Below are 18,156 nucleotides of genomic sequence, written 5' to 3'. Positions count from 1 at the left end.
TTATCTGGGATGATAAAAGAGGTCAGCTATTTGCTTTTGCTTTCTCCAAACCTGGGCAGCCCTGCGTCAGAACTTTGATCTTTAGACATTTGCCCTTGTACTCTTTCACCTTCCTACTCTCCAGGTGGTAGGTTAAAGCAAGGATTCGGGGCGCAGTAAACCGTCGCCTGATTAATGAGTTATCCCTACAGAAGGAAAACTTACTTTAATAGGTGTGCCCTGCTCTATATGAAGAGACCTCAAGCTTAAAGTAGCTTCTCAGCTGGGCCTTTCCTTCCCACTTGAGGGTAGCAAAGAGGCCTTTCCCTTTTGGGATGTGTGTAGTTGATACACATCCCCCTGGTGCATCTGTTGTTGGAAACCAGCAGCCGGGAGGAGAAAAGTAAAGGTCCTGATCAGCACTGGATGCCTGAGACAGAAGTCTCTGCTCCTTCTAAAGGCCACCACGTCCGCGCCCTTGGCCCCACTCCCTTGTAGGCTCAGAAGGGCTATAACCTACCTGGGAAAGGAGGTGAGTACAAAAGGCAGGAAGGGGTCTGATGGCTGTGGGTCTGGAGGAGGAGGATTTTCACATGCTCCAAGGGGTTCAAAACAAGGTCATTGGGGCTTAGAGGGAACTAGGTCCTATTAGAAGAGGCCCCCAGGTTGTGTGAGTTTGAGAAGCTTAGGGCTTGTCCCATTGCTGCAGCCTCCGCTGCTGCTTTTAAGATCCCCCCCCCCCAACTGTGGGGGCGCCTGGGCGGCTCAGTCGGGGAAGCATCTACCTTAGGCTCAGGTCGTGATCCCAGGGTCCTGGGATCCAGCCCCGCATTGGGGTCCCTGCTCCAAGGGAAGCCTTCTCCCTCTCCCACTCCCTCCTCTCTGTGCACACTCTCTCACCATCTAAATAAATAAATAAATAAACTAAAAAAAAAAAAAAAAAAGACTGCGCACACTCTAGATCCCTAAAAATCTTAAACAAAACAAAACAAAACAAAAAACTCCCTGTTGCACTTTTCTGTATAGACGGAGACTATAATACTGAGTGGGAGTCCTGTTCACCTCTTAAAAGTTTACAAATGCTCTTCTGTTGGGAGAGGCTGATTGCTACCTGATTGTTGCTCTCAGTTCAGCATTTGAGAGCTCAAGTACTTTATTAATTAAAATGACACCAACTGTTGTAATAGGTGAACATCAAAGTCTGAGTAGCTCAAGAAAATAAAGAGTTCATTTCTTGCTCTTGCAAGGAGCCCGGATGGTGTTCAGACCGCTTTCCACATGGTGTGACTGAAGGACCCAGGTGCTAGGACGGCCATCCCGGGGCTCACAGCCCTTCAACCTGGCTGATGAGGGTTGGGAAAAGCGGAGAAATCGTACCTGCTTAATTAGCTTGGCCCAGAAGTGTCACATAACCAGCGAGTCATAGATTCCAGGGGTGAGAACTAATTGCAGGACCATTCAGAGGTGCAAGGGGCATCGGGGAAGGACGATGTTCTCTTGGGCGGTCACTTCTCAGAAACAACTATGAGATGGGGCGAGGAGCATAAATCTTTCTTGCACAGCTAGTCCTCTGTCACATTTTGCTTATGCTCCCCAGCGTCACCTGGCCAGCACCCTGCTTGAGCCATTGATTCTTTTGAACATTTTATGTATTTTTGGAGTCTATCTTATCTATAGTGTCTAGGCATTTGGGATTTTCTGAAGGTGAGCGTATTAGGTTTTAAGAGTTAGGTTTTAAGGCAACTTATCAGGCATTTAGAGTTACCTGACAAACCTAATCTTACTACCTAGTATTCCCTCCTTAGAGTAGTTCTTATTTTTTGCGTTTCAGTGAAGGGGTGCCCAGTTTATATTGATTTCCTCTCCCCCCCCCCCCCGGTTGCTGCTGTTTGTATCACTGAACGCAGTTCAGACATGCAGAAGATCTCCCAGTGAATGCTGCTCAAAGCTCTTGCCCAACTTTCATCTGGTGTTGTCCCTGCCATTTGGACTTGGAAGAGATACCTGGGAGTCAGACTACTGAGTACAGGTAATTACAAACAATTGAGAGCCTCAAAGCTGCTGGGACGCCGTAGCTTCCATATAAGGAGCAGGAGCAGAATTTGCTTGACTGAAAGCGCACCAGCCTGGAACAACACGTACACACAGCTCAACTACCACTGACCACCGTGCAGATCCTCCAGCCCGCCAAGCAGGTTCCTGTTGCATGATCAACACACGTCTTTATTCCTCTCCCGGGATGATTTCCTCAGATCCTCCCCAATCCCTTTATCTTTCTCATACATAATCTCATCGGCTCCCTGATATAGACAAATGTACATATACATCAGTTTCATGACCGGGAGGGCTATGTTTATGTTGTTTTATCCATATCTCTACATAGGGGACATTTAATACATATTTATTGAATGAATTAATGCACAGCAAGAAAATGAGCGTGATGAGTAACTTTTAGTTATATTTGCTTAGACAAGTATCTCAGTAATATCACTTGATGATAATGCTTAATATTAAGTAATGTTAAATAGAATAGGGATTGGGAGTAATTTACATTTGAAATGAGGCAAAGGACAATCAAATTCTTTTAAGTTTCTATCTTTTGCCTGCTTCCATTTTTAGTTGGAGAAAAGGAGCACGGAAAAGTGCATCAAGTATTTGTATGTAGTTCACTGGATAATTACACAGCATGCACCTCCGTAACCACGACCCCAAGCCTTCCCCCCCTACCTCTTCTGGATCATGACTTCCTCCCTCTCCAGGGCCTTCACTTTTGTGTCCTCAAGTTTTACCACCTGCGTTGCATCATATTAGTTTTGCTGTCATTAGGAACAATAGCAACATCTCAGTGGCTTACAAAAACAAACCTGTATTTCTTGTACTGATGAGAGTTTATGGTTTGGCTAGGATATGCTCCTCGTGTCTTCATTCCAGAATCCAAATTGAGAAGGACCGTTCCCCTTGAAATAGCGAACAGCAGGAGAACAGCGAGAAATTCTCAATGCCTCTTGGAGCCTCTGGTTGAATGTGACAAGCTTCACGTCTACTCATTTAATTGGCTCAAGCATGTCACATGGCAAAGCCTTTGCCCCAGACTCAAAAAGGTGGAAACGTAAATTCAATAATAAGGAAGTAGTGCAAGTCTCATGCGTTTCGTAATCCTCTTGTGGGGAAAGGGGAGGGGATCCTTGGGAGTAATGACATAATTTATCACACATCCCTAAGCAATATAATTTAGTTTTGCTTGGTTATGAACATAAGTGAATCTTACCATTGGAATTTTTTGTGTCTTGCTTCTTTGGCTTAGTGAGTTTGAGAGATTCATTAATACTTTTGTGGGAAGCTGCAGTTTATGCATTTTCGTTGTGTTGTAATAATTGTAATGTAGTAATGCATAACAGTCCATAGTCTGCAAAATTTCTTTATCTGTTCTCCTATTGATGGACAGTTTCTGTGAGTATTCTTACGCAGGTAGCCTGGTGGATATGTCTGTGTTTAGGAAAGAGATCTTCAAACAGTTTTGCTTGCATAGCATATAGAAAATGTGGGGGAAAAACAAGAATCACGAATATTATTAGACATCTAAAAGTTAAAAAGTATCTTGTTAAAATAGAAAAGATGTAATTTTTGGCACATTATAAATATTAACATCTTAAAGTACAAGCTGTTATATTACTTTAAGAAATGTATCTAAATATATCAAATGGAATAGAAATACCATAATGATTGATAGTCACAACCATTTATCTAATGAACAAATCTTTCCTTAATGTTAAAAACTTTATCATTCTTTTTTCTTCTTAAAATCATATTTACATTCCTTTTCCCCAATAAAATTTATCCTAATGGGTATTAGTACAGATAGTTCTCTTTTCAAAAGTCTTTTATCGGTAACTCTACCACACTTCTCTGCAGTCAAAATATGTACACGAAATCTTACAGAAAACCTCAGCTTCTGCAGGGCTATGTAACAGAAAGAGTTATCAGCTTTGAAGTCAGAAATATCTGGGTTTGGATTCTGGTTCTGTCACTTTCCAGCTATGTGAACTTGGGTAAGTGATACTTTCCTAACAGAGTGACTTGCCCACACATCAGGTCTGATGTGGACTGAGTTGTATGTGCCCGGCGTGAGTACGTGTGCTTTGCAGAGATTAAACTCCCCGCTAAGTGAGTTCACAACAGCTCTGTGAGGGAGGTGCTATTGTCATTCCCATTTTAAGGACAAGAAAACCGGGATCGACTTGCCTGAGGTCATGAGGGTGTTTAGTAGTAAAGACAATATCCAAACCCTGGCATCCAAACACCAGAGTAGAATGCTCCTCCATCCAGCCTGCGTTGTCTCCTCAGAAACATGGGGATGATCATAACTTTCTTTCAGAACTGCTGTGAGAAATAAATGTGTGCGGGAAAAGGAACTTCTAGTATTCTTGGCATATAGCAGGTTTTTATTATTTCTATGAAGTGTTGGGCATGTGGGGGGGGGCATTGAGGGAACAAAGCTAAACAGTTCACAGACTTTAAAGTGTCTCCGCAAAGAGAGAGTTTTTTCTCTTACATATAATTATAGAACAAGTTAGGTAGTTATTTCACTTGATGCAAAGTAGTGAGTCTGCTCCAGTGTTTTTCTAGTAAAAATGGAAAAAGACCAATTTCTTAGTTCAATCAGATAAATTGACTTATTAATGACCATGAAAAGTATGGAAAAGTTTACCTTCGTTTTAACCATGTGAAATAAAAAGGACCAGAAAAAAAAAAAATCAAGAAGTAAAACTTTGGCTGGAAGTTGGTGTGCAAGACAAAATGCACCAACCAGTGAAGGCGACGATTTTCTTCTGCCCATTGCAATTGGGAGAACATTCATTTCTGCAGAAGAATGTCTCAAAAGGAAGAAGACGTGGGGTTTTAGAGAGGTGAACAAGGAAATCATGAGCAAGGGTGGAAGGCTTTAGTTCTTGGAATGTGTGGGGGAGGTGATCCCTTGAAGTTAGCTGCTTCTCAGAACTTCAAAGGCAGTGAGATTTCTTCACCACCGCTTCCTTCTGGGAGCATAGGACTCAGAAAAAGCTCAGCACTGTCCTTGGTATTTGGAGAGCGAAGAAAACTGCAGATTCCTCTGACAGCACCATGGGTCCTTATCCAGGAAGTGACAGTGGTTAAGGTAACATGTTAGAAACCTCATCAGGAGACTAAGATGAGGAGTGTGAAGCACGGCTGTGTCCCATGATTTATAACTTTCAACTTAAAATCGATCGCTCACAAACCACTGGCTCTTTACACTTGGTTATATCACAGCAATAAATTCAATTAAACCAGTATTTACTCAACACCTTTCCCATCAAGTTCTAAATATTTATTTTTATTTAAGTCAGTGCATCACATTATTATATCCCTCCACTGGTCATTTGTCTACTTAAAATCCTTGGCAACCTTTCTGATAATTAAAGATACCTACAACACTGTTAACAGGTCGTAAAAGCTTCCCCAGTGCTCATCCTTACAATCAGAAAACCAGTGGTGGGGCACTTGGGTGGCTCAGCCAGTTAAGCGACTGACTCTTGACTTCCGCTCAGGTCAAGATCTCAGGGTGCTGAGATCGAGCCCCCTGATGGGCTGAGGGCTGGGCGTGGGGCCTACTTAAGATTTGCTCTCTAGCTCGCTCGCTCTCTGTCGGGGGGGCGCCTGGGTGGCTCAGGCCTAACGCGTGTGCCTTTGCTGTGTCTCTCTCTGTCAAATAAATAAATAAATAAAATCTTTAAAAAATAAATAAATAAAGGAAATAGGCAAAAAAAAAGAAAATCGGCAGTCTCCCCTTACCCAGGGTTTCTGTTCCCTGCCCGGCAACCCTGTTCCTGAAGCAGAGGCTCCTTCCTCTCACTGAGGGTCAGAACGTCAGTAGCGGCTGGGGCGACGTCATCACGCGGACGTCATCACGCGGACGTCATCACGCGGACGTCATCACGCGGACGTCATCACGCGGACGTCATCACGCGGACGTCATCACGCGGACGTCATCACGCGGACGTCATCACGCGGACGTCATCACGCGGACGTCATCACGCGGACGTCATCACGCGGACGTCATCACGCGGACGTCATCACGCGGACGTCATCACGCGGACGTCATCACGCGGACGTCATCACGCGGACGTCATCACGCGGACGTCATCACGCGGACGTCATCACGCGGACGTCATCACGCGGACGTCATCACGCGGACGTCATCACGCGGACGTCATCACGCGGACGTCATCACGCGGACGTCATCACGCGGACGTCATCACGCGGACGTCATCACGCGGACGTCATCACGCGGACGTCATCACGCGGACGTCATCACGCGGACGTCATCACGCGGACGTCATCACGCGGACGTCATCACGCGGACGTCATCACGCGGACGTCATCACGCGGACGTCATCACGCGGACGTCATCACGCGGACGTCATCACGCGGACGTCATCACGCGGACGTCATCACGCGGACGTCATCACGCGGACGTCATCACGCGGACGTCACTCCCCTCCATCTCCTCAGGTAGGTGTTTCATCTCACAAGAGGGGCGAGGACAGTGAAATAAGGCTTTGTGAGAGTGGGAGAGAGAGAGCGCGCGCACATTCACATTTGTTGCGGCGGAGTTGTTTTGTTCTGCTTTATTATTGGTATCGTTGTTAGTGTCTTACTGAGCTTAACCGATGAGTTACACTCGTCGTTCACGGATTTCGGGAAAAACGTCGTATATACAGGGCCCAGTGCTAGCACAAAGGTCCCATGCATGGTACCTTTGCCCAGTTTTGCCCCATGGTAACATCTTACATAGCGGTCGGTAGGAGAAATACAGGCCCCAACAGGCTTCGCAAGGTTTAAAAGGACAAAGAGACGAATGTCCCCAGTGTATTGCGGTCTCCGTTAACCATTTAGTGAGCTGGCACGGGAGAATAATTTTCTATATAAATGAAATACTTTTTATTCGATGTAACCTGTAAAGTCACTGGACAAGGAGGTGATTTCCAGCAATACACTTTCCCAAATTTCTTGATTTTAAATATTTCTTTACAGTAAAATGTTTCAGTGCCGAATTATTTCACAAAGAGCCTTCAGGGCACTGTCCTCTGTGCAGACTCTACACCTCGATGCCCTGGCATTTCATTTCACCCTCACGAAGTGGACGTTCTTCACCAGGCGCAGGTGTGTTCTTGTGAAAAGCTGTGGAAACATCCGGTCGTTGTGATGGGCTTTTCCGCAAATGCGGGTCTATTGCTGATTCCTGGAGCTCTGGCGCCCCCTGGTGGTGCAGTTGGGGAAAACAGGTTCTAGTTCAGCATTTCCTGCCGCACAGGATGGCTGGTGAAGGTTCGCAATTCACAACACCGAGGAGCATAAAGAAAAATTACCCGTGAGAATGTGCACTTGTCAGTTCATTTAGTCTTACCTCACAAAAAATTTGCTAAAATCTTTGAGGGTGTTGAGGCAAGAGGGAGCAGCATCTAATCTCATAAATTGAGAGAGGACTCGAAAACCAGTATCATGGAAGGAGAAGTACAGATCTTTGAGAGGTCCTACCAGAAACCAGTCTGTTTTATCACATGCGTGTGCACGGTGCAGTAAATCCCCTCTCACTGAAACGAGGCAGGTAAATTTTAAAACATCACTGAGGGGTGCCTGGGTGTCTCAGTGGGTGAAGCATCTGACTCTTGGTTTCGGATCAGGTCATGATCCCAGGGTGGCGAGATCGAGCCCCTTGTCCGGGTCTGCGCTGAGCGTGGAGCCTGTTTAAGATTCTCTCTCTTCCGCTCCCTCTGCCCCTCCCCCACTCCAAAAAAGTAATTAAAAATAAAAATAAAATATCATTGGAAATTAGATTAAAAACAAACCCACTAAGGGTATGCAGAAAGAGGTATTTTCTGGGCACTCTGAACTACAAACTGTCAACGGTAGACACGTGTGAAAGCATTTTACTTTCATCCTTTTTATGGTCTTAGGTTTTAGAGAGAGCTCCTTTCAATAGCATAAAGACGGGTTTTAAAAATGCAATCTGAAGTTCTCTACCTTTTCCTCGGTGGTTATATGAAGGTCAACTTAATTCGACTTACTCTCTCTTCTTTGTACTTTACGTATAATCTATGCTTATTTTCTATGCTTATTTTTTCCTGTTTTATTTTGAATTGATTGAGACTTTGTTTTATTTAATTTTTATTTAATTTTTAATTCATTGATCTTTAAAAAATCAGGTAAACCATGATATATTATCATGCATATGTAACAAATTCCTAATGATTCTTAAATTGATACTTGGGAATGTAAAGTCCAAAGAAATGTAGGCTCGGTGAGAGCTGGGGTTTTGTCTCTGCCCACTGCTATATTCCCAGCAGCTAGAAGAGTTGCAGGCGTGCGTGGGCCTATCAACACTAGCCATTTTCACTTGCTTGTGGCCTACATGCTGTTGCTGTCCATCATTATCTGTTTATTTTTTTAAATTTAATAACATAAATGTGATACCACCCTCATCATCACTACAAACAGCTTTGTTTAGATTTACTGATATATTTACCGGTTTCTTTTTGGTTTTGTTTTTTCTTTTTTTAAGATTTTATTTATTTATTTGACAGAGGGAGACACAGTGAGAGGGGGAACACAAGCAGGGGGAGTGGGAGAGGGAGAAGCAGGCTTCTCGCTGAGCAGGGAGCCCGATGGGGGGCTCGATCCCAGGACCCTGGGATCATGACCTGAGCCGAAGGCAGTCACTTAACCGCTGAGCCACCCAGGTGCCTCTATATTTACCGGTTTCTTGACTGACCATTGCTTCGTGCTTTTTTTATCTTTCCGAAGTTGGTCTGTTCAATGTTCCTTTGATGAAGGACTGATGTTTGCTCTTAGTTTTTATTTATCAAAATATACATTGTTTTGTCCGTGTTGTTAAAAAGTGTTGCTGGATGATTGATTCCAGATTGGCTGTTATTTTCTCCCAACACTGTGAAGATTTTTGCTCTAGGCTGAATTCTTCTGTTGAAATCCTAATGCCCATGTGATGGTGTTCAATGGGCCTTTAGGTGATTAGGTCTCAAGGACAGAGTCCTATGAACGAGATTCGTATCCCGAGCCCCTGCTGCCGTGTGAAGATACACAGAAAAGTCAGTTACCTAGAAGGGGCCCCTGATCTTAGACTTCCAGCCTCCAGAACTCTGAGAAATACATGTTGGTTATTTGTCAGATATCCAGTCTGTGGTGTTTTCTTGCAGTGGCCCTAACAGACTAAGCTGTATTATTTCTCTATCTTCTGCCTTGTGTTCTAGCTTCTGAGAATGTACCTGTTAGTCTAATCATTTTATCTTATTCTGCATTTCTTTCTTAAATCTTCTCTGTGATAGAAATTGTATTTTCTGTGTCTGTGGATTCATTTATTTTATGGATTCTGGAAGACTCCCACTAATTGTCTTTTAAATACTGCCTTCTGGGCGCCTGGGTGGCTCAGTCGTTAAGCGTCTGCCTTCGGCTCAGGTCATGATCCCAGGGTCCTGGGATCGAGTCCCACATCGGGCTCCCCGCTCTGCGGGGAGCCTGCTTCTCAACCTCTCCCGCTCCCCCTGCTTGTGTTCCCTCTCTCGCTGTGTCTCTCTCTGTCAAATAAATAAATAAAATCTTTAAAAAAAAATAAATACTGCCTTTCTCCTCTCCCTGTGGGATTCTGGTAGACATGTCACACCACACCCTCTCTTCCAGGGCTATTTAGCTTTTCATTCATGTTTTGTTCTCTCGTGGTTTATTCTGGATATTTTCTTCCAATCTGTATCTAGGTCACCAATCCTCTTTTAATCTGTGGCCAATCTGCTATTTAACCCACCTATGGAATTCTTATTTTCTTTCTTAAAGTTCTAATTTGTTCTTTTATAATGTCCATGATCCTTTTATTTTATTTTTTTAAGATTTTATTTCTTTATTTTGAGAGAGAGAAAGAACGTGAGTGGAGGGAGGGGCAGAGGGAGAAAGAGAATCTGAAGCAGGCTCCATGCTGAGCAGGGAGCCCGACGTAGGACTCGATCCCAGGATCCCGGGATCATGACCTGAGGGGAAGGAAGATGCCCAACCGACTGAGCCATCCAGGTGTCCCTGAAGCTAGCTTATATTTTCTTAAGGGCTAGGAATTTGTTTTACTTTATCTAGGATTTTGTCATATGGCCACAGGAGGGCCTCTTAGAGGACCTAGTTCAATATGATGGCAAATAAAGATGTGTAGGAGAAAAAACTTGCTGGAGCAAAAACAGAGCCCTTAGCAACTTGTATGGAGCTGTTGATCTGGTAAATGCATTTTTTTTTTCTCTTTTTCTTTTTCCCAATAAGCAGAGAATGCCAGAAGTTTGCTTTTACACTAAAGTACGCTTTACTATCTTGCCTCAGGGCATCAGTGTTTTTCTCCCCCCCGCTATAATTTAGTCAGCAGAGAGTCTCCTTCTATCACTATCCACTAAATACTGATTTAGTACTTTGGCGACATTATGTTGATAGAACTTTGTGAGCCAGATAGCCTATTTATATACATGCATATGACGGGGTGGGAGCTCTTTCCCACAGATTTCTGGGACCTGCCTGTATGGTGAAGTGTTCAGGGATTCAGAAATCTGGGTCATGATAATATATCCACCTTTAAAGTGAAAGGCAAATGGCAGCCCCTGGTACCTGCTACCACCATGCAAAGCAACCTTTCTTCTTGGACACCTTTGGTTTAGGAGGCAGCATATACCATATTTAGGTGCTGTTCCAATCCAAATACTCAATATACCAGTAAGTCACAGGCTGGTAACTCTGTGGCCCAGAATCAAAGAAGATCCTTCAGTTTGCTCAGTTGCCTCTGCACCACTTCTGCCAATGGATCGGTGGTGGTGGGAGAGTCCGCATCTGACTGGGATGCTGTGCGGAGCCTGTGGTGGGCTCTGGGAGGGGAATCAGGGTGGATGCCCCCCAGGGTTTGGGGGCAAAACTATGCTGTCTTCAGGAAGTGAATATTCTTTTGAGAATAATTCTTGGCTTACTATCAGGTTTTGAAATACCAGGTAACTAGGAGATTGGAGAGGCACATCATAAAATAAGTGTTTTTCTGATCCTCTAAGTCTCAAAATCATTACAGTTCTCCAGTATTAAACTGAAGGGGTTATATGGGATCCGAAAAGCCCTGAATGAGCTAAAAAGCTCATTGCCGTCCATCCCTTTCTCAATCCATGTCTGTGACCTTATATTGAGTTATCTGAGGGGAAAAGAAATGAACCTACTTTACAGATGGTGCTACATGACCTTCTGGCATTAGTTAGGAGTGACAGGCTTTTAGTATTACAGTATTCGGAGACAGCCTTCTGGATGGTGAAGGAGGAAATCTGAGTGACCTGATATTTAAGTAGCATGTCTCATTCTCCTCTTTCCTTGGCCAGAGAATGTAAGAAGTATGGATCTGCACCAGTTCTTGGGGACTTGCTTATGGTTTGGATGGTTGGTCAGCATCTGGAAGAAGTAAATTTGGAAAATAGGTGACAAGTGAGCTTGGGGAAGACTATGTGCAAGGACATCCAAGAACGTGCAGAGAATGTGGAAACATTAGTGACTCGAGTAAATGCTTGCTGAAGGGCTCTCACCGAAGACGTAGCTCCTTACGACCAAGTGTAAAGGATGACTTGTCTTGTAGCTGCTAGTTCTGTCTTTACCTTCTCCAGTTCTTGTTTAGTGGGTTTAGGATAAAGTGGCCATTGTTAACAAGGATGGTGGTTTTTCATGGGTTTAACCCCAAAGATCCCTTGTGCTTGCCAAGTGAGAGGTGGCCACTACCCCTGGTTTTTGCTCAAGAGTGCCAGCAGCATTGACCAATGCATGGCCCCCAACATGGCATCCTGTCCCAAGGAGGATGGGAGGCAATTGTGTCACCTAGGGGTCACTTGGTTGTACTGGACCACCTCTAGTACGGAGAAAGCAGGGATTTGCCGTCACTGGAGTGGAAACTTACTTTGAGTACAGCTTTATGAGGACTGATCTGTAGAGCCACCCGACAGAGAGCATTTGCAAGTTGGTGGTACTTCCTGGTAGGATACCATACATACTCAGAACCAGCATTCAGTGCTGGCTTTCATGGCCATTACCAGGGTCTAGGAATGAAGAGGGAACTGGGAGTGAGCTTTCACGTTTATACCCATGACCCATTGGTACTTCTTGTCCTTCTCATGTCTGTTCTCATGACTTAGGCTGTGCTACTCTAGAAGTGCTACTTGCCAGGGGACAAGTGCCCCCACTGCAGACCTGACAGCCCCCCCAAAGTGACAAAGATGATTCTGTTGAACTGAAAGTTGAAAGAGCAACCTGGCCCTTTTGAGATCCTCCACCATTGGACGCACATGCTAGGAGGAGGTTTTACTCTTCTGACTGAGAAAATTTATTTTAATTATCAAGCAGAAATATGGTTACAGGGACGCCTGGGTGGCTCAGTTGGTTGGGCGACTGCCTTGGGCTCAGGTCATGATCCTGGAGTCCCGGGATCGAGTCCCACATCGGGCTCCCTGCTCGGCGGGGAGTCTGCTTCTCCCTCTGACCCTCCCCTCTCTCATGTGCTCTCTCTCATTCTCTCTTTCTCAAATAAATAAATAAAATCTTAAAAAAAAAAAAGAAATATGGTTGCAGACCCATGATGAAGCAAGGCAGGAATGTGAGGTCAGAGAGGTTAAATATCCATTGACTCTGGGGCCTTCTTTCGATCAATGTGTCAGAAAATGACAAGCACATTCAGCATACACAGTTTCCTCAGGAAAAGTGAGGATTCCAAGGTGTAGAGAGACAGGGCAATACCTTACTTGCTTTTGGCATATTAAGATGTATTTCTGTTTCCCCAGTTAAGTGGACTTAGGAGTTGCCTTTTTATTTTACATTTAACTCTTTGTTTCCATCAGGGTTGTCTGGATTAAGCTAAAGTACAAAATATCCCCAAGTTTCAGTTGCTCAATAACAACACATACTTATTTTTTACTCATAATCCAAGGGGGTCCAAGAGAGTGGAGGGGGCTCTGAGTTTTGTAATCTGGGTGGGAGAATTATTTGTAATCTATCCCTGGAGGACAGTACACAGTACACAGTTCTCAGGACAACTAGCCTTCAGGTCTGAAACTGAATCTCCCATAGATCTATATTTTCTTTAGTCTTGACCATGGTTGTTGTCAGGGATAAGGAAAAAGTCTGTCTGTTCCTGTCGGGGCTGTTCTTTCTGGTGCCACTTTATCCAGACGCTAGTTATTTATCTTCACTAATTTGGTCTTACCACTTCCCAGAATTATCTTAGAAGAGAATCTGAGAGCCACGCTGCATAGGAGGGGACTTCTTTTTAATACAGTAGCAGGCATGGGGCCGTAGGGAATGAGGGCTGTGGGACTCAGGTGTCCTGGATGATTCAGAAAGCAGCAGAGGTAGCAATTCCAAGATAGAGAGGGGTGGTTGTAACACTGGGTTCAGTTTTCTGTCAGTGCACAGATTAAACCAAACACGGGGGTTTGTGCAAGACTGCTGTGGATAAACACACAGCGGCAGAAATAGAGAATAAAAGAAACCCTACATTAAGAACAATTGCTAATGTTCACACGCACACACACAACTTAACCCCTTGCAAGAACATTTATCAATACCTTGTATGATGAGAGAGTGAGTGTTAAGAATAAGCTCACAGATATTTATGTTTTTATAACATTTAGTTTGTTCAGTATATTTCATAAGTGAGTTTAAGTTATTCTTAAGCCAGTAACATTTTTGGTCCAAAAAAAAAAAAAAAAAACAACAAAAACCAAAAGCAGCACTTTTGGTTGATTTCCACTAGATGGTACTATCTGAGTTCAAGATTCAACCTGCTGTATATTTTCATGCAGGACTTTGGCTAATTATAGAAGACATTTACATTGTGTTACTTTTCTCTTCTACATTAATATCAAAAACAATGTCCAGGGGCGCCTGGGTGGCTCAGTCGTTAAGTGTCTGCCTTTGGCTCAGGTCATGATCTCAGAGTCCTGGGATCGAGCCCCGCATCGGGCTCCCTGCTCCGCGGGGAGCCTGCTTCTCCTCTCCCACTCCCCCTGCTTGTGTTCCCTCTCTCGCTGTGTCTCTCTCTGTCAAATAAATAAATAAAATCTTAAAAAACAAAACAAAACAAAAAAACAATGTCCAGACCACTGTTAACCATTTTGAAAGTGAAATAACCAAAAATTTTTAGCCCCTGGAAATTTGAAAACACTGTTTACTTCTGAAGAGCTGATATGATATTTTTATCATATGTGGTATTTTTATTGTAATTTATAGAAATGATCTTTTTACCATAAAACACAACTTTTTTGGTCATCTTTACGTGTGTTGTAAGTTGGGATCATAGCTGTTTTCCTCTCTGGGTGAAACAAACAAACTAGGGGCTCCATTTTTCAAAAAAAATTTTTTTTTAGCAGGCGAGAAAACCTCTTGAGTGGCTGTTTGTGTGTAAAAATAGACTACCTCTGAGTACTTAGTTTCACTTCAATTGTCAAAAGACATTAAAACAAAAACAAAATTCTCAACAATAAATAGCACTTCTTTTAATTGCTGAATGGGGAGTACGGTATCTACCGATTCTCTGAGCGTGTTATTCCAGAACAGGGAGCCTGGCAACTCTGCCTGTTTTTCTCTGCCGTGAGTACGCAGCTGGAAGAAATCTTAGGAATTACCTAATCCATCTCAGTCATCAGACAAGCAAAGCGACCGAGGATCTGGAGCCCATTTTAAAGTGTCCTTGGGAGAGGCAGGAACGACAGGCTCTCTTGACTCCTTCCTGAGTACAGTCCGACTGCACTGCAGGTCTTTACAAAATAGTTGCTTCTAGACAGTGTCCAAATGCAGGACCACATTATGAGTAAGGCATCAGGGTCGCCCAGTCAGTGTTTATGGACAATTCCTACTTAATAAAAGTTGCACAGTTAAAAAGTGGCATGAAATGGTCCTGGTGCTGGAAGATACAGACCTGCCATGTCCCTAGGATTGGTTTGTCGGGCGAGAACCGCAGATCTTGCGGTCAGGTGGAACTGAAGAGCTCATCACAGCTTACAACCTCTGTGACCTTGGACAAGCCACTGTACCTCTCTGACTCAGCTTCTCTATAAGAGAAGTTAAATGTAAATACCTACTTCTGGGAAGTTTGTGCAGCCGAAATGAAATAACATGGCAGGCTTTCAATAGCCATCCCCTTACTTCATTAAGAAATCATTTTTAAAAATGGAAAATAAGTTTGGGGCACCTGGGTGGCTCAGTCAGTTAAGCGTCTGCCTTCAGCTCAGGTCGTGATCCTGAGATCCTGGGATCGAGCCCCACATCAGGCTCCCTGCTCAGCGGGGAACCTGCTTCTCCCTCTCCCTCTGCCGCTCCCCCCCACCCCGCCTGTGCTCTCTCTCTCTGACAAATAAATAAATAAAATCTTTAAAGATAAAATAAATTAAATTAAATTAAATGGAAAATAAGTTTAAAAGCCCAATTTAAGCAATGGATGAACAAAGTCTGATGTCAGGGATCTGTCCAGTGGGGAACTAGGTTGTGTTTTGACTGTTCTAATGATTGATTCTGATTAATTTCTTAGTCCTAGCTTTGCAAAGCTCATTTGATTGATTGCACAGGCTAGACAGAGTCGAGCTGATGGGAACCCAGATAACAGAAATCAACAATAACATACAGAAAGTTGCAGGTAACAGAAACACAGTATTTATAGAGGTCGTGTAACTGCCTTGGGTCTGAAACACCTTGACTGGACCTACCATCATGTACCATCACAGAAATACTCCCTCCCCTAACACGGCATTACCCTTTTGTTCCTGAGGATTTATACCAACCTCGTTATGTTCCTGATCATAGACATCGGTGGATTCCGGAATGGTTAACTGTGAGCATTTACATACTTGAATTTTTTTTTCCTTTTCATTTCTCCTGTCATCCAGCAGATGTCAGTCATTCTCTTTGGTTTGGCTTCACTTAGTGTCACCTGCCCAGGACCAGTTGAAGAGAAATCACCTTTAGTTCTGTCACAGTGACATGTTTGTTGAACCATAACAATAATAATCCTCCCCATTAGCCTACCAGGAACTGAAGGCATTTTGTACTCAAGCAATGATGAATTTTTATTTTCTCACTTAATTAAAAAAAAACAAAAACAAATCTCCATCTCAGTTTCCAAAATGTATAGCTGGGCAATAAATGAGAAAACAGGGAAGGCAGGTGGGAAATTTAAATTTGAGGTAAAATAATTTGTATGTACATGAGAGAAGGCAAATCACTCCTTGATGTCAATGTGAGATTGTGATTTCATTCTATAGTCTAGAATAAAAAAAGTCATACAGTTTGTGGTGTGTATTTGTGCCGATGGGTGTCTAACGATGCACTTTTAAATCATTCCCGCAATAGTAAAAAACAGTCATCATATCCAGCCATTGGTGCTGGTGTCCGGCTTGTTAGTTAAGGGCAGGTTTTATAAAATCAGAGTAAAACAAGCTTAATTTATACGAGGTAAGTTTTCTCCCATTTCTAAAAGTGAGGGACTGCCTCCTTAGCGGAAAATACATTACATACAAAAGTTCATGTTTCCTTAGATGTTTCTCAAACTTTGTGTTTTAAATCCACTTTCTCCTTTTAATAGGGATTAGTGATTTATCCTCAAAGAGTATGTTCATTAAAGGGAGTAATATTGCCAGTCTGTCTTTCTCAGCAAATCCTGAATTTATTATGGGAAATTGATAATCTCTCTGCAAGCCCGTGTTTGACTCTTGCGCTTCAAACTGGTTCATTGAAGCTGTTGTACTGGCTGCTGTATTTCAGGAGAGCGTTCATGCTCATATCTGGTGGCTCTTCCCCATGTGTGTGGGGGGGCACTGAGCTTCCCAGGGGATCATAGTGTGTCCTGCTTCTGCCCCTCACATAGATCCTCACTGCCTACAGGCCCTTTGCAACCAGGAAAACAAATATCACCCAGTTTCTCTTCCTTTTACTTCTTGAGGCTTCTTTGGCTGCTGTTATCATTTATACAGCTTTTAAATACAAAACCCCAGTTTTCAGGTATGTATATTAAACAGTAGTTATTCAGCAGGAAGCAATGACAAAAAAGATGCCCAACTCATCAAATTAGGAGAAAAGAAACAAAGTTTGATACGAAACAACTATTTGACAGCTTCATGAACCGTAGTACAGTTTAATAGTTTGAGTAGGAAAATAGGCTACTGTTGTTATATTTTGAAAATCTTACATGCAGAGAGTTTCACAACATAACAAAAAAGACCTTCTCCTCAAGGTCTCCAGTAGGACGTAAACGTGACATTATTGACACACACGTCAGAATTCACAAGGTAGAGGAGGACACCACTCTTGTCCCTCCTCTATTCACACTTGGTCCACTCAGTCACCTGCCTCTGGCCACGTGGGAAAGTGAACAGTGCGTAACACAGGAAGCGCAAGGCAAGCCTGTGGACAAGGTAGTGATCGGGGGAGGTGGGCAGGATGAAAAGGCAGGATGGAGCATCTGAGGGAGAGATGTACGTACGCTCCCTGGGAGGAGGTTGTACTAATGAGCTCCCAGCCTTGGAGAAACACTGATTGATGAGCTTCTCTGGGAATTGCTCTGCACCAGTATTCCCACAAAAAGCCACAACAGTGACCACGGCATCAATGCCCCCTGATTTTTGCATGCACTTGCATATTCAATCCCAGAGATGGGTACAAGAGAGATAAATAAATCCTCCTCTTCCCATTTTCCCCACATCCCTACTTTTCAATAGATGTCAGGGATCCCCTCATTGTCATAGTTGTATGAGACCTCAGGTCCCCATGGTTTATTGTTTTCCAGTACCATTTCTGAAATGCAATAATTGAAAGATCTCTGGACTTTTCAATGTGCATCACAAATGCTAGTGATATGAAAATTTTGCTCAAATTCATCCACACCAGAAAGTAAGGGTTTTTGGTACATAGTATATAAATTTGATATTTATATTTCATTTGAAATACTGCTATTATCATTGTTTAAAGAATTTAAAAATAATTTTCATTCTTAATAAGACTTCTCTAAATGTTTTGCAAACATAGTTTACATTTCTGGTGACAGAGAAATGTAGGAAATTTGCTTCAAACAAGAATGGCGATCAGAACTAGGGTCTCTTCTAGGTTCAACAT

Source organism: Mirounga angustirostris, unplaced genomic scaffold (assembly GCF_029215605.1).
Source record: "Mirounga angustirostris isolate CCGP_5_RB_7025 unplaced genomic scaffold, mMirAng1.0.hap1 SCAF_2, whole genome shotgun sequence".
Taxonomy (NCBI): Eukaryota; Metazoa; Chordata; class Mammalia; order Carnivora; family Phocidae; genus Mirounga; species Mirounga angustirostris.
The sequence above is the reverse complement of the archived record's forward strand: the minus strand, read 5'-3'. Positions refer to the sequence as shown.